The 25,094-nt window shown below is 44.6% G+C and overlaps 2 protein-coding genes across 18 annotated transcripts in view; one reads left to right on the plus strand and one right to left on the minus strand.

The window, feature by feature from the left end:
• CCDC60 (coiled-coil domain containing 60) overlaps nucleotides 1-25,094 on the plus strand; it is a 207,481-nt gene that overhangs the window by 59,975 nt on the left and 122,412 nt on the right. The window lies entirely within an intron of this gene.
• LOC107126792 (putative uncharacterized protein encoded by LINC00269) overlaps nucleotides 1-25,094 on the minus strand; it is a 214,597-nt gene that overhangs the window by 9,206 nt on the left and 180,297 nt on the right. For 7 of the 17 annotated variants that reach the window (XR_012420739.1, XR_012420738.1, XR_012420735.1 and 4 more), the window contains 2 exons: nucleotides 4,628-4,707; nucleotides 3,244-3,347 (listed from right to left, as the gene is read on the minus strand). The exons of 2 other annotated variants lie outside the window; for them this stretch is intronic. The gene's annotated coding sequence lies outside the window, so the exon portion shown is untranslated. Of the gene's footprint in view, nucleotides 1-2,695; nucleotides 3,348-4,627; nucleotides 4,708-5,779; nucleotides 6,270-6,687; nucleotides 6,989-25,094 lie in introns of those variants that run through there. 8 more of the 17 variants (XR_010579616.2, XR_001483661.4, XR_010579611.2 and 5 more) reach the window with 5 other exon arrangements.

The following is a 25,094-nucleotide window of genomic DNA, read 5'->3' on the forward strand; positions in this document are numbered from 1 at the left end:
AAAAATCAAATTGCTCACTTTTCCTTTTCACTGATAAAAGTGGTCATGGACACTATTAAGTGGTGAAACTAGCATTTTACAATTAGATAATCTGTCTTGAGGATCCCTTTATAGTCTTAAGATTGTTTAATTCATACTGACTCTTTGTAGGAAGGTTTAGTTTAGGCCTTAAAGAGCTGAGAAGCTTATTGGCAGAGCCCATAATTGTCTTAATAGACAGCATTTATTAAGCACACACTAAATGCCAGGTACTATGCGGGGTACCTAGAATTCCTTAGCTATAATTCTCATACCTCTAAAAAGAAAGGCAATATTATGAATGTCTCCTTTCTACAGATGAGGAAATTGATGCATGGGGAGGTTCTAACTTGCCCAGAGTCACACAGTGATGACGCTGACCTGCAATTTAGGGCCATGCAATGCCAAAGGAAGTTTTTCAAACAAACAAAAACTATTAAGAAAAAAATAGAGGATGAAGGGCAGAGGATTATGAATATTTCAATTCAAGAGGCCCCAATTTATCTTGATCCCAAAGAAGAAGTCTTCATTTATCCTAGCTTAGGATAAAGAACCAGCTCTGGAAGCCTGCATGACAAACTGGGGTCACCCTCTTAGTTCATGGGGTGCTTAAAAGGAGATGCACCCAGGACCCAGATGGGCATCCTCCTGCTGAAACAGGGAACTGGGATCCAACTTAATTAATCTTCTTCTCACTGCCAACATTTCCCTTGCCCTCCCATCTGTTCTTTTCTCCAGGGATTAAGGGACCTTTACAGTTCCAGCTCATTCAGAATAAAGTTCCTTCAAATGAGTGGCCAATTTCATTTTTTTCCTTTGAGCCTGACATGCAGAGCCAGCTGTTGACTTAGGAAACTCTGCCAACAGCGCCTGTCGGGTGCAGACCTCATCTGGTGTCTGCTTGGGATTTTCCTTTTAATTATAATTATACTTCAAAGGGAATCTGGAACTTGCAGAGCCAAAGATCAAAGCCTCAAGAGGGGCTATGTTCTCCCTAACAGTCCCCAACAGGGCTCTGAAGACAGGGGAAGGGAAGGATGTAGGTGATGCCATCAGCCTGGCTAACCTCAGCCCTCCCACATTGCACCCTGTGTTCATGTGGCTGCCACCGGGCATCCAGCTTAGCCAACTGGTCCCTTCAGTGTGGCCAGAGTAGGAAATTACCTATGGGGTATGATCTGAGGATGGAGCAGCATAGTCCACACTAAAACATACCCCTACACACCAAAACTTGCTACTTGCCTAAGATTATACCATTTGCCAAGCACCCTTTTAGATTAAGTATCGTGCACTCCATGCTCTCCATTTTCAAGGTGAAAATGCTACTAAGCTAGCGATGCCATGTGTCACTCCCACCTTAGTATAAATTAGCCTACAGGTTGGTTTCCATAGTTCAGAGCAGCATGAGGATATTTAGCACTGGGTGGAGGAGGATGATTGGTGGAGAAGAGTAAATAGTTCAATATCGCTGAAAGGGGAAAGAAATGAAGGAAACCAAAATGTATTAAGCACCTACTGTGTGATAGTCTTTTACATATGTGATATTATTTGTTTTCTTAGCAACCCTCTAAAGTTGGCATTATCACTCACATTTTGTAGTTGTCTCTCCCCTCCAAGTTGAGTTTAATCCAGTGGTTCTCAGACTTTAACAGCCATAGGAATGCCTGAAAGTGGAGATTCCTTGGTCCACACCAGAGGTTCTAATTCACCTGATCAGAATGTAGTCCATGAATTTGCAGGTGTAATAAGCTCCCAAGTGATGCTACTGGCATTGGTTCATGGACCACAGCTTGAGCAGCACTGGTCTTGGCCGGTCATAGCTGTCTTATTCGCTTAGCCAACAACTGGTTCAAATGATGGGCATCCCGGAGCCCCTTTGGGTCAATGGGTAGGGGAAAGAAGCCTTGACCCTGGTTGCTGCCAGAAGCCACTTTACAACCATGAGGGGAAGATGTCTAAGGATGAGGCTAATTCTGTGGGCAATTGACTCTGTGCAGAGCTCAGTGACATGACAGACCTTCAAAGTCAACCCTGAAATCCCAAATCCTACTCTGTACTTCTTCTTACATGGAGTAATAAATTTCCTTATGTGTAAGCAAGAGTGAGTGGAGTTTCCTGTTACTTTTGGGTCAAAGACACTATCAACATTCTCAGATGAAGAAAGAGGGTCTTGGTCCAAGGCCCATGGTCACAGAGCTGGTTACCCAGGTCTGTGTAATGCCAAGTGTCCTTCCAATTTATCACACTGTCTGAGTGGTTTTCTCTCCCAATACCTGATGTGACTCCCCATCTACTTTGGCACAAGCATTTGAGACCAGACCCATCTAATCTCCTACCAACAAGAGATTCAGGATCCCATTCATCCATCCAACTGTCCATCCATCTGTCCATCCATCCATCCTTTCATTCATCAAGCATTTATCCAGCACTTGCCGCATATCAAATCCTATACTCAAGGCTGTGGATCTATTGCAAGACAAGACGTAATCTTAGCCCCGAAGGAGCTCAGATCTAGAGAAAGAGACAGCCCCACAATCTCAGCATCTCTTTCTACATTCAAGACACGGGCATTGAGGTCAGCCTATGGATGTCCAGATGTCCAGTTGTTGTGGGTTTCTAAGATGTTGGCAGATAATAAAAGCTCAGTCTTCGTTTGTTTGACTCAGATAGATTTATCCACTTTTGGAAGGTTGAATTTATTTTAACATCAGTAAAGCAATTCAAGTATCCTCAATAATGGATATCATATAAATATTCAACCATCACATTTCTCTGTTTATAAAGCTTCAAAGCGCACAGCACATTGTAAAGCTGCTAATTAATTCTTGTAACGCCCTGGTGTCATGAGCAAAAGGCAGATAATAACCCTATTTTACCAGTGGGACCAATGGCCGCTGTAATTCAGCAACTAGCCTGTGGTCATGTGGCAGATCACCTGCATTTTATACCTTCATTAACAGCACAGTTTATTAATTGTAACAATTACATTCACCATTAACATTTATTGAGAGCCCCCATAAACCTGGCTCTGTCCTGAGAACTTTATACACACATCACCTCGTTGATTCTCCATCAGAGGCCTATGAAGTAGGCTCTGTGATTATTCTCACCTTGCACACAGGGAAACTGAGGCTCAAAGAGTAATCTTATCTGCCAAAGACCTGGCTGGTGAACTCAGGTCTGTATAACTCCAAATCCCATACCCTGCCCTTTGACTTATTGCACCTGCTGGGTGACATGTTGGGAGGAGAGGATCGTGTATTCTTCCATTCCTTTGCTGTGTGACATTAGGAAAATTCTCCAGCTTCTCTGAGTCTTGGATTGCACATCTGTTGGTGAAGCAGAGAGAGTACAAGCTTTAGAGCCAAAGTGCAGTTTGTGTTTGAACCCCACCTCTGTTCCTTACTCTGTCATGTAACTCTGGAAATTAACCTCTCTGGACCTCTGTTTTCTCTTCTGTAAAACAGAGATAATGGCAGCCCTATCCCACAAAATATATTGCAAGGGTAAATGGAATTAACATGTGTAAAACTAAGTGGGTAGCACATAGTATGCACCTAGTAAGACACTTAGTAGGTAAATGGCAGCTGTTTTTAGTGTGTCTGTCATGTGATGGAGGTGTCGTGTTGGGTAATCTCTCAATGCTGATGATCTCCGATAATTTTTAGACGAAAGATCTCCCATGGATTTTGGTTTAGCCACAGGGAACTAGTGTAACTCTCCAGGGGTGTAGTTTGGGGTTATCTTGACAAAAATATTTGCAATATGCTAACAAAATTATGGTCAAATCAAGATCCTGCTAGTCGCAAATGATAGAAAACCCCAATTCAATGTGGCCTACACAAAAGAGAAAACTATCTTCAAACATTATCTCCAGATACATACTCTTCTTTCTCCTGTGTTGCCTTCATTCTCAGACAGGCTTTACCAAGTTGATGGCCAAGATAGTCACCAAGAGCTCTAGGCTGACATTCTTCCATGGGAGCAACCCCAGCTGAAAGAGACCTTCTCTTTCCCAAGAGCAGCAGCAAATGGCCTGAGACTAAATACTTTGGTCTTTCTTTGGGTCTCAGACTCATAAAAAACTAAGATCCTCCCTGAAGCCAGGGAGGTGGAATATTCTGACTGACTGGGCCTGCATCCAGTGTTCACCTCTGAAGCCACATGGATGGAAGGTGAGATAGGAAGGCTCCCCTGGGGAGTTGATTGGCATGTCTATGCCTTGGAGGAGACTAGTACAGTCTAGCTGCCAGTCTGCAGATTTCCTGGGCTTGGAGTCTAAGAGCATAACGTAGAGCTTTAATCACCAAGTTGCAAATTTCCTGGGCTTGGAGTCTAAGAGCATAACATTGGGCGTTAATCACACAGCTACAAATTGGTGTTCCACTCCCAATCACAGTGGCCTGGGGAGAGTCCCAGCAGCCATGATCAATCCCCTCAGCCCATCTTCCCCCTGTGCCCTCAGCATAAAATCCCAGATGCCAGCTGTTGTCACATTCATGATTTGGCCCTTCCTGCAGCTCCCTGGTTCCTCACCCCTCCCCTCCACCAACCCTATTGGGATGCTCCAGCTGGACTGAGCCACCTTCACTATCAAGCTCTCACTCACCTCCATCCCAATCTTTGCAAATGCTATCCCCTCTGCCTGGCACATCTTCCTCCTTCCTCTTCTTTTATTTATTTTTTCAACTGAAAAATGAAAAATTGTATATATTTATGGCATACAACATGATGTTTTGATGTATGTATACATTGGGGGATGATTGAATCAAGCTAATTAACATATCCATCACCTCACATACTAATCATTCCTCATCCTTCAGAAATGTAAACGAAAAGTCATTTCGTTTAGGCCAGGCATGGTGGCTCATGCCTAGAATCCCAGCACTTTGGGAGGCCGAGGTAGGCAGATCACTTGAGGTCAGGAGTTCGAGAACAGCCTGGCCAACATGGCGAAACTCCGTCTCTACTAAAACTACAAAAAAGTTAGCTGGGCATGGTTGCACATGCCTGTAATATCAGCAACTTGGGAGGCTGAGGCAGGAAAGTCACTTGAACCTGGGAGGCTGAGGTTGCAGTGAGCCGAGATCACCCCACTGCACTCCAGGCTGGATGACAGAGTAAGATTCTGTCTCCAAAAAAAAAGTCATTTTGTTTATCCTTCTGACTGTCCCTCTACCCTTGCTGGGTCAGTTGTGCACTCACACCCCCAGCTCCCTCACTCCCACCACAGCTACATCATATGGTATCGTAACTGCTTTATTGTCTGCCTACCTCCCCCTCACCACCCTGCCATCAGTGAGACTCTGAGAGGGAGTTTTGGGGTGGGTGTGTGTTTCCTAGCTCTTAGCTGGGACCCCCAGAGGGGATCAGGAAGACCTTTCTGAATGGGGAAATATCTGGACACTGAGGATGATTTATTGACAAGTCCACAGGTCAGAAGAGCAAGGAGCAAGGCACCAAGTATGAGCCAGACTTGAGAAGGTCCTGGTTAGTTGCCAAGAGACCCCAACAGGGATGAGGACAGGGAGGGCTCTTGGAGGTTAGGCAGATAGGGCACTCTTGAATCTCAGCTCTAGGTAAGATCTTAACCCAGCTCCAGAACAATAAGAGATCTAGAAGGTTGTGCCCAGCAGTGCCCCTTAGAGACAAAGATCCTCACCTCTCCCTCCCCAAAGGCACATGGAGATGGTTTGAAAGAAATCTTTGCAGTTCCCACAAAAAGCTTGTGCTCTGCAAACAAAACTGCTCCCTCACTTACCTTTGTGGCGTTTGGCTCACCTCCTTCTAATTTGCATGATGAACCTGCTTGGGTCTCTGATTAGCCCCAGGAAAGCATGAAAATGAGCATTTGACATCATCAAGGGCATCCACGCCTGCACCTCTTTGGAGAAAGGGGCTCCTCTATTCAGGCTTTCACGTTTGAAAATAATAAGCAAGTTCAGCTCATTTCTCCACCCCAGGCTGCAAACTGCAGTCTTCTGTCTCCGTGCACACCCCCAGGAACCGTGTTTGCTAACGATGAAGAGGAAAGTATTTTGCTTTTCAAACAAGCCTGAACCCCAATTAGTTTCTCAGAGACTTGATCCTCATTGGTGGCAACTGTGGTTTCTCATCCAGCGTTGTTATTGATTTGGTCAGAAGTAATTAAGGAGATAATTCTTACTCAATTACATTTCCCTGAATTTCCTGAGGTTGCTAACTCTGTTCCCCGGCTGTATTTTCTTTTCCAAATTAATTTTGTCTTGACTCTGAAATGAGCATGGATATGACAAGGCTTGTTGTGCTTGTTGATTTTCGCAGGAACAAAGTAGGGCTCTGTATTTTAATGCCAACTAGGGCTATTGAACTCTCTTAGTTTTTAGAAAATTAATGTAAAACATACACAGATTTTAAAATATACATATATCATCAAAAATCTTCTACTGAAAGCAGGAGTCTCTCTTCCCTGCCCTCTTCTCATCCTTGATGGCATACCTCAGGGCAGCCATGTCTAACACTTTTTGCTACTTCTTCCAATGACCTGTGCCTCTAAATTATGTTACCTGTGTTTCTTAGTTTATGCATTTAAGATTTGAATAATTTTCTGCTGCGAAAGATGAGGATCTAGTTCCTGCATCCCCACACCACTCCCCACCCCAACTCCCATCCCTCCAAAAGTAGCCTTACCTTTAGCTCCCCTAGTGGTTAATTCTGTAATTTAAAAATACAGATGAGGCCAGGTGTGGTGGCTCACGCCTGTAATCCCAGCACTTTGGGGGGCCAAGCTGGGCGGATCAACTGAGATTGGGAGTTCAAAACCAGCCTGATCAACATGGAGAAACTCCATCTCTACTAAAAATACAAAATTAGCTGGGAGTGGTGGCACATGCCTGTAATCCCAACTACTCAGGAGGCTGAGGCAGGAGAATCACTTGAACCGGGGAGGTGGAGATTGTGGTGAGCAGAGATTGTGCCATTGCACTCCAACCTGGGCAACAAGAGGGAAACTGTCTCAAAACAAACAGAATATATATACATATATATACACACACACATACACATATATACACGCATCTCTATATATACACACACACACATATACACGCATCTCTATATATATACACACACACACACACGTATATAGAAAGAGAGAGAGAGAGAGAGATGATACATTTGTGCTTCTTGCCTCATCCACCCTACAGAGTGTCTTTGACTCCTTCCTTTGTGGAAGAGATGAGGGTCTCATCAGCTCTCCTTGCGTCTTTACTACTATTTTTACATTGTCAAGATCAATAGCATTCACATGCCATACCCATAATTCAGTTTCCCAGGCTTTGTCTCTGAGTTTTCTAAAAGTTGAAAAATCAACACATATTGAAGTTTTATTTTCATCCCTTCATCCACTCACTGAACAAATAACTGCCAAGAAGCCACTCTTCGTTTGGCATTGTGCCTGAAACCAAAAACACAACGTGACAAGGTCATACTCCTCGCACACATTGCAGTGCTAGAATCCAGAGGAGGAGAGAGAAAACACAGAATTTAATGTAAGAGGAATAGCTGCTTAAATCAGTGGTTTTAAATATGTTTAAAATATGAATACAAAACGTAATAAAAAGGTAAGCTCAATATAGCAAAAAAAAAAAAAAAAAAAAAAGGTTTTAAATTGGAGCGGCTTGGTTTTCTTTTTACTTCATAAATATAAGCCAAGTCTTGGTGCTCCAGCCTCACCCACTTACCTACATACCCCCATTGATCCTCAGGCTGAAGCCAGAGCACCAGAGGATACAATACACTAGAGTTTCTATACTTCCTCCAGGGACTGAGAGATGGTGACAGGCATCACGGCTGCATTTTGGTTTCATGTTTATAGAGCTCCTTCATCAGCAGTGAGTCTTCATAGCATTCAATGTTCATAACACACTGGCTGGAAATACCACTTTAAGGACAGCTGAGGACAAGTATCTTCTCATCATGACAGGTGCCAGAACAGTCACCATGATGCCAGTGGGGTGAGCAGAGAACACCGAGGGGACATCCAGGGCCATAGAGGGGTACATTCTGACTGCCCTTGGCATGAATGTCCCATCCAGGTGGGGTGTGTGTACGTAAGTGGAGCATGACAACACCAGAAGCCAGGTGACCAAGTTCAGTGGGAAAATTAAAATTATAAGATGATGTATGTGGTCAGGCACTGTGGCTCACACCTATAATCCCAGCACTTTGGGAAGCCAAGGCAGGATGATTACTTGAGGCTAGGAGTTCAACACTAGCCTCGGCAATATAGGGACAACTCACCTCTACAAAAAAGAAAGAAAGAAAAAAATTTAATTAGCCAGGCATGGTGGCACATGCCTTGGTCCCAGCTACTTGGGAGGCTCAGGAAGGAGGATCACTTGAGCCCAAGAGCTCGAGACTGCAGTGAGCCATGATCGTGCCACTACGCTCCAGTCTGGGTGACAGAGCAAGACCCTGTCTCAAAAATAAATTAATTAATTACTAAAAACATGTTGTATCTATCCAAGCACACATGCATGCGTATGTACCAATTAAGAAAGCCCCAGATTGTTCTTCTACTTGCTTACTTTGCAAACGACCCCGTAGTTGTTTTACTTAATGATCACCACTGGGTTCATTTCCTGACTCTGTAGTTATATGCAGTCACTCTGCCCCTCCATGCCTTGGTAGTGATTTTTTTTTAACCTATACAATGGGCACTTGAGAAGGTGTATTTCTTATGGTCTTGCCCAAACTAACAGTTAGCAAATGGCAGAGCTGGGATTTAAAACCAAATCTGTCTGAATCTAAAGTCTGTGCTTTTCAGTACTACAATCTACTGTCTCCTGTGGTAGTTCAGTTATGGAATGATCTTGTTTACAACCAAGTCATGCCCAGGCCATGGACAAAAAAATAAATTAAATTAAAAATAAAAAGGTTTTCTATGCTTTATTTTATTAAAAATGAAAAGGTGTTTTTAAATGCATACGGGAGCCAGGTAATAGCTCACACCCTGAAACAGACCAATGCATTTTTCTTGCCAATAGGGGAGACTGATACAGTCAAAGAAGTGCTATTAATTTTGTGACTAGCCCCTAAAGAGAAAGTAAATGAGTTTATGTAACCCAAATCATCAACTGTTTCTTGTGGGGAGTTTATTACTGTATAGCTGTATTTCAGTTACATATTTCCACGTGACAAATTACTCTAAACCTTAGCAGCTTAAGGCAACAAACATTGATTATCTCATAATCTCTGTGGGTTGGGAATCTAGGCACAGCTTAACTGGGAGCCTCTGGTTCAGGATCTCCTGAGGCCACAATGAAGATGGCAGCTGGGCCTACAGTTATTTCGAGACTCAACAGGGAGACGGCTCACTCCTGAGCTCACACACTTGGCTACTGGCTGGTATCAAGCGCTTTCTGGCTGTAGTGTAGAGATGTATTAGGTTGGCGCAAACGTAATTGTGGTTTCTGCCATTTGAAAGTAATAGCGAGAACCGCAATGAGGGTGGACCTCTCCCAAACAGAAGCTCACAACTTGGAAGCTGTTTTTTACCCAGATCAAGAGCAGGTGCCCAAGACAGAAGCCATGTTTATCCTGTAACCTCATCTCAGAAGGGACATTGCATCACTTTTGCCATATTCTAGTCATTAGAAGTGAGTTACTGGGCTCAGCCCAACCTCCAGGGGAGGGGATTACACAAGGGTATGAGTACCAGGAGGTGGGGATCCTGGCAGGTATCTTAGAGGCGGCCTACCACAGACTCCGGTATAAGGGAAAGTAAAACCTAGATCCTGATCCTCACCAACCTAGGTGCTGGGTGCCCCAGGATCTCCAGGAGAAATAAAAACAGAGCACTTGTCTTGGCAACAGTGTTGCTCAACCTCAGCACTCCTGACAATTTGGAGCTGATACAGCTTTGTGGGGGAAGGACTGTCCCATACGTTGTAGGATGTTTAGCAGCATCATGGGCATCTACTTACTAGATGCACCCTCCCCCACCCCAGCAAGTTGTGACAGCCTAAAAGAACTTCAATAACACCTCGGAAAGTTGCCTGGTTATCTACTGAAGGTCTCCCTTGCAGTGAAGAAGAGGAGGCATTGCAGCCACCAGGCAGCAGCAAGCCCTTAACCAATGACATCTTTATTGTCCCCAAAATGTGCTGCAGCCCTCACACCAACAAACAATTAAGAAATGCAAAAAGATAAATGATTTGACATTTTGCAAACATAGAAGACTGTGATTTCACTCAATATCCATTTTCTTGTGTTCTAATAAAACTTTATTCACAGAAACAGGCAGGCTTTTCTGTATCTTCTTGGTCCTCTGTGTTCCTTGACAATTTTCCCCTGGGTCAGTCTTTGGCCTTCTAATCTTCATAATCTTAGTATCCTCTTCTCCCCTCCTCCTTCCATGGCCCCCCCTCTCTGTCTCTTTCTGTCCCTGTCTGCCTGCCTCTCTCTGTGTGTCTCCTCATTCTTTCTCTCTCTCTGCCCCCTTTCCCCACCTCCCTCTCTGACAGCTAATTCAACACTCCTTACCTTAATTTCCAATTCCATCCTCTTCTCACAGTTCCAATCCATGCATTAATGATAGGCTCTTAGCCACCATTCTTGTTCCCAGATTCAGCTCCAAAGACTCAAGAGTTTGGCATCCACCTGCTCCAGCCTCCCTATAGTCCCACGAATACTCGATACCGACACTCTCCAAGATACATTGTTATGTGAGGGGAAATCAGGGCACAAACAATGCTGCCACGTGTATTTGTGTGAAAGGTAGATGCTAGTGTTGGAAAGAATGTGTGTGTGTAGGTGAGTGTGTGTGTGTGTGTTTCCAAATCTCTCTGGAAGGATACACAAGAACTCGATAACACTAGTCATTTCCAGGCAGAGAAATGAATGGTTTGAGGACAAGATGGAAGTAATACATTTTAAAAAGTGATGTACCTTTTGATATGGTTTTTAAACCATTTGAAAATACTACTTGCTTTAAAAAAAAACTAAAGTAATAAAAAATGCAACAACAGAAAATGCAATGTTTCATCTTCATTTATTCACTGGGCCCTCACCCCTAAGTTGATTTTCCTGAAATGGCTTCTCAGCACCATTACCAGCTCCAGGAATGTTCTCTCCTGCCTGGTGACATCAGGAAAACCTTCATCACCACACCCCAAAACACACACACAAACACACACATCCCATACTCTGCATTCCAACCATTCCAGCTCCTTCCGGTTCCTTCTGTCTGAAACACCTATAGGGCAGAAAAAGTAAAACCCTTTACCTCACCAATCACAAGGGTCTTGGATGACATCCCCGTAACAAAATACCTATTAATCAGAGAAAAGCATAACAATTTTTTTCGAGACAGAGTCTTGCTCTGTCGTTCAGGCTGGAGCGCAGTGGCATGATCTCGACTCACGGCAGCCTCCGCCTCCTGGGTTCAACTGATTCTCCTGCCTAGTCTCCCAAGTAGCTGGGACTACAGGTGCACGTCACTCCACTACGCTCAGCTAATTTTTGAACTTTTTTAATAGAGACAGGGTTTTGCCATGTTGGCCAGGCTGGCCTCAAGTGATCCGCCCACCTCAGCCTCCCAAAGTGCTGGGATTGCAGGCGTGAGCCACTGCGCCCAGCCAAATTTATTTTTTTAACCAAAGTTTTACATAACATGGGAGCCTTCAGAAATGGAGACCCAAAGACCTAGGGAAAATTGTGTTTTTATGCTAAGTCTGATGAGAAGAGTGGATAGTGGTAGAGAAACATGATTGGACAAAAAGGGGTGTGATCTAAAGGTAGTAAACCTAAGGGTAGCCGGGCGCGGTGGCTCAAGCCTGTAATCCCAGCACTTTGGGAGGCCGAGGCGGGCGGATCACAAGGTCAGGAGATCGAGACCACAGTGAAACCCCGTCTCTACTAAAAAAATACAAAAAATTAGCCGGGCGCGGTGGCGGGCGCCTGTAGTCCCAGCTACTCAGGAGGCTGAGGCAGGAGAATGGCGGGAACCCGGGAGGCAGAGCTTGCAGTGAGCCGAGATCGTGCCACTGCACTCCAGCCTGGGCAACAGCGTGAGACTCCGTCTCAAAAAAAAAACAAAAAAAAAAAAAAAAAAAAAAAAAAAAACAAAACAAAACAAAAAACAAAACCTAAGGGGAGGTGCGCATAGGAAGGCCTGTTTGTTCACATTCGTTTCTGTGTCTCTGTAAGACATTTTTCCCCCCAGGTATGGGACCAGAAACGTGTCACATAGAACCATCAGGGTGGAAGGGAGGAGGCCACAGAGTAGCCTTTCTAGGCTTTATGGCTTGCTTTGGGAGAGCGAAGTTCTAGTTTCCATGAGCCATGTTGGGGGTGAGAAGTCCCGTTCATGTTCTGAACCTGGGAGGCGGAGGCTGCACTGAGCTGAGATCACGCCACTGCACTCCAGCCTGGGCGACAGAGCGAGACTCTATCTTAAAAAAAAAAAAAAAAAAAATTGTTATGCTTTTCTCCCATTAATATGTCTTTTGTTATGGGGATGTCATCCAAGACCCTTGTGATGGGTGAGGTGAAAGGTTTTACTTTTTCTGCCCTATAGGTGTTTCAGACAGAAGGAACCAGAAGGAGCTTGTTCTCACCTTGGGGGTGAGAAATTCCAGTTTCGAGGATCTTCTCGGGGAGAAAGAGGAGAGGTGGAAAGAAAGTCAGAGAGACCTTGTTTCTGAGCCCCTCCCCATCTCTTTCCATCCAAAATACTTAGCATGCCAAGGCACCATGTTTCGGGGTCTCATGTTCCGAGCCCTGACACACCCTTCCCTCCAAGTTTTGTGTTCAGCACAGTCTGAACCGCTGCCAACAACCCTGCCAGCCGCCACACTGTGTCTGGTGCCTGCACTTCCCTACATTGTAGTTCAGTCTCTCCTCCTAGACCACCAGATCCCTGAGGGAAGGATGGCCCCTTGTTCAGCACCATATCCTCAGACATTGTCTAGCTCCTAATAGATATTTAAGAAATAGGTGAGCTGCTCTTGCCCCTCGCTGAGCCTCAGAAGGTAATCCATGTAAATGACATCTAATGGCACCCAGAGACCTGAGACCTGGAGAAGTTAAATAACTTGCCAGAGGCCACCCAGTAAGTGAGTGAGGGCTAGAACCAGAAGTTCCAACGTATCCAGTTGGCAGGGCTCCCTTTATTGCATATTACACCCAGGGGACAGCATCATAGAATTCATGTCCCAGCATCCCTGGTGTCACACTAAAACTCAGCCCAAGAGTTAAGCCCCATCCAGCCCCGACCAGCTCTTCTGAATCTTGGCTCTTTTCTCTTTCACCAGTGGCTTAAGCTCAGCTCTGCTTCTGCTCTTCACATAAAAAAAAAAAAAGAGGTTGAAAGTTATTAGCCAATGGGAGGCTGTGTTTCTTTGGACCTTCAGGGGGTTCCCTTGATTGTTGCAGAGATGTCAACTTTATCTTCTTCCAGGGAGAGAGAAAACAGATGGAAGCCACATGGGGACTTAACCACCAACACACATTCTTCTTCTCAGGACATTGGCAATGTGAAAGGATACTTTCTTGGGTCGCTCTTTGTTTCATTTATCCAGGATGAATTGCCAAATAAATTTTTTCATTTCCAAGAAAGGAAGTAAATTGTGGTGTAATATGCAATAAAGGGAGCCCTGCGGCCAACTGGATACGTTCGAACTTCTGGTTCTAGCCCTCACTCACTCACTGGGTGGCCTCTGGCAAGTTATTTAACTTCTCCGGGTCTCAGGTCTCTCAATCAGAAAATAGGGATAATAATAATAACGCTACCAACTTTTGGAGCGGCTGCGAAGATTCAGTGAGCAAAGGCAGGTAAAGCCCCCCATGCAGGAATGGCAATGGGGTACCATTGATGCTGCTGTTCCCTCCTGGGTCTGTGGCAGACATCGCTAATCAATCCCAGACATTTCTTCTGATAAGTCTGGACTGGAGGACGCTCCAGACAGAATGACTACTTATGGGTAGATCGAAGCTGGCCCTCAGATTGGAGCCCCTTTGCCATCTCAAGCCTCCTACATTTCCAGACACATCATTTGCAAGGTTCGCGATACAGAATAGAGCGGTTGTCACATCCCGGGGCTCCTGTTTCCTGAAGCTCCTCCAGGACTTTGAACAGCAGCCCCTTGCCCATAGTACAGATTCCCATTAGCTCCCAGGGTCTGACAGCTGGACTGCTGGCCCCTCATACCTAGTCTTTCAAAAGAGCTTATGAGATTAATGTATTTGATTAATTTTTTTAACTGGGTGGATAACACATTAGCTGCTGGCATGCCAGCTCAGTCCCAGGGCTGCTGGGGGCTCACCGATGCTGGCAGCCAATTTCCATTTCAATCAAGTGAGAGAAGCGGGAGCAGATTGAAAGAAACCAGGACTTGATTGAAAGCTATGGCATCTAGCGCCACCTACTGTTATATCGCTGCATCGCTACCTTTGCGGACCATCGGGTCACTGGTAGTCTTACTCAGCCCTTAAGGCATTTTGGGGGGAACATCTTCGTAATCTCACGCAAGTTATATTTTTCATTCATAGCTTATAATTGATTCAATGTGTATAAACTACAGGTACTCCTGGTATAGTGAGAGTAATAGTGACATTTCCTTGGCTTGTTTTGGATCACAAAACCCTGTGTGCCAAGCGGGCCTCTTAGCATCCTCACGGCCTTTGCATGAAGACTAGGCAGTGCCAGGTGAGAGCCTGAAGGTACAGAAGAGATGACTTTCCTGGGGTCACACAGGTGCGGTGCATGGAGAGGGGATTCCGACTCCACATTCTTTTCTCCTGAATCCATCCCTTGTCCACCTCTGCTCCCCCAGCCCACCTTGGGGCCTGGCTCATCAAGCCCCTCAAAGCACAATCCCCACTCCGTATGTGCCAGTACATAATGGGGATTTTTTTTTTTTTTTTTTTTTTTTTTGAGACAGAGCCTTGCTCTGTTGCTCTGTCGCCCAGGCTGGAGTGCAGTGGCGCAATCTCGGCTCACTGCAAGCTCCGCCTCCCGGGTTCATGCCATTCTCCTGCCTCAGCCTCCCCAGTAGCTGGGACTACAGGCGCCCGCCACCTCGCCCAGCTAATTTTTATATATATCTATATATATATAGATATATATATATATATAGATATTTAGTAGAGACGGGGATTCACCGTGTTAGCCAGGATGGTCTCAATCTCCTGACCTCGTGATCCGCCCGCCTCGGCCTCCCAAAGTGCTGGGATTACAGGCGTGAGCCACCGTGCCTGGCCCATAACGGGAATTTTATTGAAGGGTTCATAGAAGAGAGGGAGAAGGTTACATTGTACCTCACACAGGAAAAAACAATAATACAGTCCTTTAGCAGCTTGTGGGTTCTTTTCTGGATGTTAGTTCCCCCCCTTCACCTCTTCTCCCAGGCCCCCTCCTAACCCTGCACTATCACTCTGGTTTGCTTTTTTTTAGATGGTTCCTCACTCTGTCACCCAGGCTGGTGTGCAGTGGTGCAATCTTTTTTTTTTTTTTTTTTTGAGACGGAGTCTCGCTCTGTCTCCCAGGCTGGAGTGCAGTGGCCGGATCTCAGCTCACTGCAAGCTCCGCCTCCTGGGTCCACGCCATTCTCCTGCCTCAGCCTCCCGAGTAGCTGGGACTACAGGCGCCCACCACCTCACCCGGCTAGTGTTTTTTTGTATTTTTTAGTAGAGACGGGGTTTCACCGTGTTAGCCAGGATGGTCTCGATCTCCTGACCTCATGATCCACCCGTCTCGGCCTCCCAAAGTGCTGGGATTACAGGCTTGAGCCACCGCGCCCGAGTGGTGCAATCTTGGCTAACTGCAACCCCTGCCTCCTGGGTTCAAGCGATTCTCCTCCCTCAGCCTCCCAAGTAGCTGGGATTACAGGCACGCACCACCACATCCAGCTAATTTTTTTTCCTTTTGGAACAGACGAGATTTCACCGTGTTGGCCAAGCCAGTCTCTAACTCCTGACCTCAGGAGATCCACCCGCCTCGGCCTCCCAAAGTGCTGGGATTACAGGCATGAGCCACCACACCTGGCCTGAAACCTAGTTTTAAACGCAGGAAGACCAGGGTTCTCATCCTGGTTCTGACCACTGACCAATTGTGTAACCTCGAACAACTTCATCTATCCTTCCATTTCTCCTTCTGTAAAAAGGACAGTTATTTTTTAATAACCATCTCATTTGTTTGTTGAAAGAAGTAAATGAGATTGATAATGCAAAATGCTTAGCACAGTGCTGATGTGTAGCAATTCTTCAATAATTTTTCAATTTGGGTGACTCAGACACACCTTTTTTTCACTCACCGATTAAAGAGAGATTCCATTCACATAGACTAAAATGCAAATAGTATATCTCTCCAGAGATGTGCAGTGTCCAACCTGTGCATCCTTATATGACGGCCTGCCAGGCTTAGAGAGACCAAGGAATGCATCCCAGCAAAGAGTTAAAGGGTAAGCCACAGCTAAGAAATCGAAAGTGAAAGGATAGCACAAAAGCAACCCAGGAAGAGAGAGCAGCGGGTGCAAAGACCCTGTGGTCAGAATGAGCAAGACACTTAAGGGAGGCTCACTGGCTAGACCATAAAGATCAGGACAGGGGAGCAACACAAGATCACACTGAAGGCAGGAGCTAGATCACACAGCTGTGTAGTTCCCAACAAGGATTTTGGACTTTAGTCTAAAAACAATAAGGAACATTTTAGGCAATGGAGTCATGGGATTGGGTGTACATTTTGGAAGGGTCGGCTATGTGGACAACGGACAAGGAAAAGAAGAACGGAGGAGAGAGGTCATCGGAGGCTTGTCTGTTGTCCAGGTGGCTTGCAGCAGCATGGGAATGATACTGGTGGGAAGACAACAGAGGGAAGACAGATTGGAGAGCTCTCTAGGAAGCAAAGTCAATGACTTGGTAAATTAGCTCAGGGCTTAGTAAACTTTTTCTGGAAAGGGCCAGATAGTAAACATTCTAGGCTATGCAGGCTGTGCATCCTCTGAAATAACTACTAAACTCGCTGTTATAACAGGAAAACATTCACAGACAATAATAAGCACATGGGTGTGACTGTGCCCAGTAAAACTGTGCTATACAAAAGCCAGCCGCAGGCTGTAGTTCACTGATGCCTGGATTAGATAAGGATAGGGGAGGGTATCAAGGATTGGAGGGTGCTGAGCTCCCCTACTTCCTATCTCTGTGACCTTGAATAATTGACTTAACCTCTCAGATACTGGGTTTCCTTTTCAGGAAAACAGGAATAAAGATTCCTCATAGGGTTGGTGTGAGGATTCAATAAGACAGTGTTGGCCAGGTGTGGTGGCTCACGCCTATAATCCCAGCATTCTAGGAGGCTGAGACGGGTGGATCACCTGAGGTCAGGAGTCCGAGACCAGCCTGACCAACATGGAGAAACCCCATCTCTACTAAAAATACAAATTAGCTGGGCGAGGTGTTGCATGCCTGTAATCCCAGCTACTTGGGAGGCTGAGGCAGAATTGCTTGAACCCAGGAGGTGGAGGTTACAGTGAGCCGAGATCGGACCATTGCACTCCAGCCTGGGAAACAAGAGGAGACTTGTCTCAAATAAGAATAAGAATAAGACAGTGTCTGCTGTGGGACAAACAGGGAGGTCTCATCCACAAACACACTCCAGTGAGGAATATCCAGCTACATTCAAAATGGCCATCGAGGATAGAAAATGAAGTTCTTTATTACTGAGGCCCCTACACAAAGAACAAATAGAACTTACACAGAAAAATCGGAATCTTTAAGAAGGGGAAAAAAACCCCTGCTGATTACAACTTTCCTCACACAGCTCAATAGATTTTTTTTACTTCAAAACAACTCTATAGGTGGGAAGAGGGTTCCAGCCTGAAGCAGGACTGAAGAACAGATAAATTGCATGGCATTAAATAGAATGTTGATTTTGCTGTTTTTTTTTTTTTTTCTTTCAGTTGCCCTGAGTTTTTTCAAAAATTTCCCCACAAATCAAGGGTTGGGCCAGGATTTAGAATGGAGTCTCTATAAAGAGATTCCCGGCCGGGCGATGTGGCTCATGTCTGTAATCCCAGTACTTTGGGAGGCCAAGATGGGCAGATCACCTGAGGTCTCTTGGCAGATCACCTGAGGTCAGGAGTTTGAGACCAGCCTGACCAACATGGTGAAACCCCATCTATACACAAAATACAAAATTAGTCAAGCATGGTGGCACATGCCTGTAATCCCAGCTACTTGGGAGGCTGAGGCAGGAGAATTGCTTAAACCTGGAGGCAGAGGTTGCAGTGAGCCAAGATCGCGCCATTGCACTCCAGCCTGGGCAACGAGAGCAAAACTCTGTCTCAAAAAAAAAAAAAGAGAGAGAGAGATTCCCACCCCTCATCTCATCAAAGTTTAACTCAGTAGTGTTCTCAATTGAGGGTGATTCTGCTTCCCAGAGGACACTTGGCAATGTCTGGAGACATTTTGATCGTTGTAACTTGCAGGAGAGATGCTACACTGTATGACGTACAAGAAAATCCCCCACGAGGAATAGTGATTTGGTCCCAAACTTCAGTCGTCCTGAGGAAGAGAGATCTTGTTAACCAGCCTGGGATGTTGCCTGGAGGAGGAAACAGTTTATCTTTGCTTTTTGGAATACATCAGCAAGATTCTTCTTCCTACCCCCATTTTTCCTTTTTCTCTTGCTTTATCTCTTTTATTGGCTTTTGGCTGACAGGCATGCAATCCTCCTTCCTGGAGCACCCAATTTCCTTTTATGGAGTTACTTCTGCTCTATTAGATACAATCAGGCTCTGTCCCCCTAGTTATTTAACTAGTACCTGGTCCTGAGCAGGTGCACAGTGGCCCCAGAGAGCCTAATAAAGGAAGTGGTTAGGGTGTGACCTTAATTAACTCCTCAAGAAAAGGGACTGACTGATGTAGCCGAGGCCTCAACACTTAGCCAAAACCACCAAATCAACCAAAAAACTATATGACAGGTGGTGACTTGTATGCTCTGCTGGGCCACAATTTCTCCAGCCTCAGGGCCATGGGTCCTACCTTTATTTCCCAGCTTCATCCAAGCTCCCACCCTGAATGTCAGCAAGAAGCCCAAACCCTTCCTTTATTCCCAAAGCACAGCTTCCATGAGGCAGTCCTGCTTCACTGACATTTACAGAAGGCCCAAGCAAATTAACTGCAGCAAAGGAAAACCTGAAACTGGGGTTTCAGCCACTTCACGGTCTTCCCCCAACTTGTAAAAGATTGTCGAAGATTTCCGACCTACAGAAAGTTTGCAAAAGTAGTACAACAGGCAGTCAAACACCCTTAACTTAAATTCACAATGTTATCTTTTTGCCATGTTTTTAACATGCTGCCGTATTTTTCATATGTATGTATATATGCATACGTGTGTATATATATGTACTTATATATAAAATACGTGTGTCTATTTACAATTTTTTAAGCTGAGCCCTTTGAAAGTCAGTTGCAGACACTTCACACCTAAACAGTTGAGCATGTATTACCTAAGGACATTCTCCTTCATAGTCACAATACAGTTAACACAGAAATCTCACATTCATCCAATGCTATTATCTTTTTCTTTTCCTTTTCTCTCTTCTTTTTTCTTTTCTTTTTTTTAAATTTTTAAATTTTTTTTATTTTTTATTTTTTATTTTTTTGAGATGGGGTTTCATTCTATTCCCCAGGCTGGAGTGCAGTGGCGCGATCTCGGTTCACTGCAGCCTCTGCCTCCTGGGTTCAAGTGATTCTGCTGCCTCAGCCTCCTAAGTGGCTGGGACTACAGGTGCATGCCACCATGCCCAGCTAATTTTTGTATTTTTAGTAGAAATGGGATTTCACCATGTTGGCCAGGCTGGTCTCCAACTCCTGACCTCAGGTGATCCACCCACCTCCACCTCCCAATGTGCTGGGATTACAGGCATGAGCCCCAATGCTATTATCAACATAAAGTTCATGTGCAAATGTCCCTAGTTATCCCAGTCATGCCCTTTATAGCCTTGTCTCCAGCCCAGCATTCAATCAAGGGACCATGCATTGCATTTAGTTGTTGTGTTCGCTTGGTGTCCTAAAGAAATAGATCCTCTGCCTTCTTCCTCTTTTATGACATTGTTAGAAGACAAAGAGGTGTATCCTTTGGATTTCTCTCTAAGAAAGAATTTGCCAGCAGGAGGCACAGGTAGCTGAGAGTCTCCAGCTGTTGACACTGCCAGCATCCACAGCAGCTTTCATGCAGCAAAAGTCAGAATCTTCCCCAGAAATTCCCCATCCATGGGCACTGGCCATTTCTGCCTTGTGCTTGGACTCAATCAAGCAATCTTTGCTCTGGAGCTCCCTGTTGCATTGGCTGGACTCTGTCAGATCTGCATATGGTCTAGGGCTCCCCTGCCAAATCCCACTTCCTCCTCCTTTTCTCTTTCAAGGGCTTACCCCCAGTGAGCATTTTGTATTCCTCTCTCCGTGTCTGCTTCCCAGAGGCCCCAGTGGACACAGACATTGACATCTTTTAAGAGTCCAGGTCACCTATTTTGTAAAATGACCTTCACTTTTTATTTTTCCTTCACTTTTGCTTTCTCATGATTAAATTCAGATTGAACCTCTGGGGCAGGACATGTTTGTAGGTGACATAACCACATAGGCGATGCTGTGCCCTTCCCAGTGCATCACTTCAGGTGCGCCTGATAAGAGTTTGTCCTGTCAATGGTGACGCTAAGCATAGCCGTGATGGTTAAAGTGGTGTCCGCCAGACCTCACCGTTATATGGGTACCTTGTTTCCTTTGGAACAACTCATTAACCTGTGGGGTTAAACCTTGACACAGTGATGCTTTCATCTTCTCATTCATTCAGCAACGACAGAAAGAATGCAGAGCCAGGCCCTGGACCAGGCACCGAGTATCAGAAGCTTCCTTCCCAGGGACTGTTGTTCCTTCTCCTCTTCTTCCCAGAGGACTCCTGCTGCTTTGTCTCCCCTTAGTTCTCAGTAGAGGACTTGCTCGTCTCCCCAGATGACAGTCCCTTCTTCCACCACCTCTCCCTGCCAATCCACAGACCCCCAACTTCTTTTCTCCTGGGTCCATAAGAAGATGGGGGGGAAAGAGGTTGAATCAAAATATCACATAAAAGGTGCAACCCGTCTTCAACAAGGAGAGCTATTAAATAATTCTCTAGTATATTTCCTATTTCAGTTTGAAGGATGTGTTTGTGGATGAGGTAACTAATTCTGGGTATCTCTATGTAGGTAGGTACACATCTTATATTCTTATGACAAAAAAAAAACCTCACTCTCCCCAAAAGGAACTGCCCATCATCACCATAAAACCACCAAAATGGAGTATTATTCAGCCATAGAAAAAGAATGAGATCCAGTTATTTGCCACAACATGGATGGAACTGGAGATCATTATGTTAAGTGTGTTAAGTGAAACAAGCCAGGCACAGAAAGACAAACATCACATGTTCTCACTTATTTGTGGGATCTAAAAATCAAAACAATTGAACTAATGGACATAGAGAGTAGAAGGATGGTTACCAGAGGCTGGGAAGGATAGTGGGGGAAGCGGGGCAGGAGGCGGGAATGGTTAATGGGTACAAAAAAAATAGAAAGAATGAACAAGACTTACTATTTGATAACACAACAGGTTGACTATAGTCAATAATAACTTACATTTTTAAATAACTAAGAATGTAATTGGATTGTTTATAACTCACAGGATAACTGCTTGAGGGGATGGATACCCCATTCTCCATGATGTGCTTATTTCACATTGCAGCCCTGTACCAAAACATCTCATGTACCCCATAAATATATGCACCTATTATGTACCCACAAAAACAAAAAATAAAAATTTTAAAACCACCAAAAACTTAAACATCCGTGTGCAAGCTCAGGTCTTCGGGTTCACGTGTGTACTCCTGCCATGATCCCGCCTACTCTGTTCTTTACAGCTTCTCCGCAATGAGTCTGAAATGTGTTAATCAGTGTGCTTGCTTCTCAGTGCTGTCTTTTCAGTCTCCCTTCCCCCCGACCCCTCGACGGAGCATCCCAGCTGTTTCCCTGATGTCTGTATCAACTCGGGCACATTTAACAGGAATTCATTTCCATCTTAATCTGATTCTAGGAAGTAGATCATATTTTAAGGAATAACAAAGATGAGTTCAGAACATTCTTTCATAAAACGCAGAGAACAACAGATATTTAGAAAATTGGCTTTCCGGCCGTGACCTTCAACAAATCATTCTGATTTTCTGCCATATTAAATTCTTTATGATGAAATCTAACAAAATTCAGTGGAAGAATTTTGGAGGCAGTATCTGTAAATCAATAGCTAGCAACTGTTACCCTTCAGGTAGTTCCCACTGTGCAAAATAGGACAAGGGGGGGATGGGGATGCAGAATGGAGTAGTGAATAAGAACACAGGCTTCAGTGTCACTTGAACATGAGTTCAAATCCAGGCTTTGTCACTTAATAGCAAGTCAGTTTCACCTTTTTAAGCCTCCTCTTGCTGTCCTATAGAATGGGAATAGTAATATGGCAAGGACTCAATGGACTCATCTATTTCATATAAGAACACACTTGGGACAGTGCAGAGCACATAGGAGACTGGCATTAGTTCCATTTCACAGATGGGGATTGGCATTAGTTCTGGTAGGATTGGCATTAGTTCCATTTCACAGATGGGGAAATTGAGATTGGGGAGTAATGGTACTTCATTCAAGGTCACTGAACTCCTGAGTGACAGGGCCAGGACTCAAACCTAGGTCTTTCTGACAGCAAACGTCTTTCCATCCATTCCTGCCACACTTCACTTCTCAGCTTTCAGGTTAAACCACATCACTTCCGGACGTTACTATTTAAACATCCCCAGCACATGAATATTAAATGTGAGCACACCTGCCAAGAAAACCATCCCCATCTAAGAGTCCACTGTGAGTCCGTGCGTGCTCCACCCCTCCCAGGCCCCTACCCCCAATTACCACCTTTTAACCTGGTACATCACAGGACATCACACGGTATTTCTCACGATGCTGCTCTCAAAAACTCATTGGGTCGATAAGAGAAAGGATGCTGTTCACACATGCTGTAGGAAAGGTGGGCAGGGCAGACTTGACTTTGTTTTCTAGGAAACATAGAATGGAGTCATCACCCGTACTCTGCAGAGCAATGGAAAAACTGAAAGCTCTGAAGCCGATGACACATCCAAGGGAAGCAAAGACAGAAAATCACAATCAACCAGGCTTGGAGTCATCACGGAGCACAAAACAAAGGATATCTGCAGAGACGGTGTATTAGTCCATTCTCACACTGCTCTAAAGAAATACCTGAGACTGGGTAATTTATACAGAAAAGAGGTTTAATTGGCTCACAGTTTCACAGGCTGTGCAGAAAGCATGATGCTGGCATCTGGTCCTGGGAAGGCCTCAGGAGATTTTACTCATGGCAGAAGGCAAAGCATGAGCAGGCATCTTACATGGCAGCAGCAGGACCAACAGAGAGATGGGAGAGGTGCCACAAACTTTTAAACAACCAGATCTCACGAGAAATCACTATTGAAAGGATAGCACCAAAGGGGCATGGTGTTAAACCATGAGAAACCACCCCCATGAGCCAATCAACTCCTACAAGGGCCCACGTCCAGCATTAGGAATTACATTTCAACATGAGATTTGGGTGGAGACACAGATCCAAACCGTGTCAGATAGTGATGGGGTTTTGCTTGTTTTTTATTTTCTCCTAATTTTTTAACTTTTCCTGATTTTCTATTAGGTTAGTGCAAAAGTAATTACGGTTTTTGCCATTTCAATGGCAAATGAATTTTTGGCATTCATTCAACGGCCAGTGAATTTCAATGGCAAAACTTGCAATTACTTTTGCACCAACACAACATAATACAATGTTAATTAGTGTCAAAACAAGATTAAAATATTAAATGTGAGATTGTATTACAAATACGTTACCTGGGTAGGGAGATACATGAATGAGTGTCAGTAAGGAGTATAAAGATCTAACAATGTGGGAGGTAGAGCAGGTAAGTTTTGATGGGAGGGGAGGTGATCTACAAAGATCTGAAGAAATTTGGAGAAGTAGGAGGGTTCTGAATACCCTGGAATCGTGATTTTTAATGTTTTTTTGGGGGGTGAGGGGCATGACCACAATTCTGGATATGCATTTTAGCCACGGAAAACTCTGGGAACCTCAGGGTTAAGATCAAAAGGAGTATCCAAAGTTATCATCTGTAAAGGGATCCTTGATTAAATTAAGGGGAGGAGGACCTGCTTTATAGTCCCAAAGTGGCCTGGGGCCAAGGCATTTGCATAAGTTGTACCCATAATCACTTGCTTTCACTCTCATTTCCATTTCCTGCTCCCACAGGGGGCTGATCCTTGCAAACTACATTTCCCAGGTGCCCTTGCAGCTGGCTTCCAAGTAGGTTCAGCCAATAGGAAGCACCATCAGGAACTGAAGGGTGAGAGTTAAGCAGAAGCCAGGGCATTTCATCCCTTCTCTCATTCGGCTTATGGTGGCACCTCTAGCTAAAACTACATCTCCTCCATCAGTCTTGCTTATGCCAAGTGGCCCTATTCCAGGGCTTCTGAAGGCCACCTTTTCCCTTAATTCCTCCAGCCCTGGAGATGGTAGAGGTTTCCTTTCGCTAATCTCTAGCTTGCCTCACCATTCCCTATGTGACTTTTGAGCTCTTCCAACACCTTTGTAACTGCTCCCCTGTATTAACTTCCCTCTGTTGAACTACCTGTCATGAGTTCTGATTTCCTGCCTAGACCCTGCCTGATCCAGTATGTTAAAATAAACTATTAGCTTACATCATTCCAGACTCTTAGATGACTCAATCTAAGTTGGCATTAAACATTTCTACTTTGCCTGCCTTGAGAGAATTAGTCAAAACTGCTTTACAAACATGAAAAATGCAATTATTTTATTAAAATTAATCTACGTGAATTGTAGAAAAAATAGGAAAAAAGATAACCAAAACAAAAAATTATTGTTTAATTGCCTATAATTCAAATGCCCTGAGATAACATCTCTATAAACAATTTATTGCATTTACTTCCAGCTTGTTATATTAGTACATA

Source organism: Macaca fascicularis, chromosome 11 (assembly GCF_037993035.2).
Source record: "Macaca fascicularis isolate 582-1 chromosome 11, T2T-MFA8v1.1".
NCBI classification, from domain to species: Eukaryota; Metazoa; Chordata; class Mammalia; order Primates; family Cercopithecidae; genus Macaca; species Macaca fascicularis.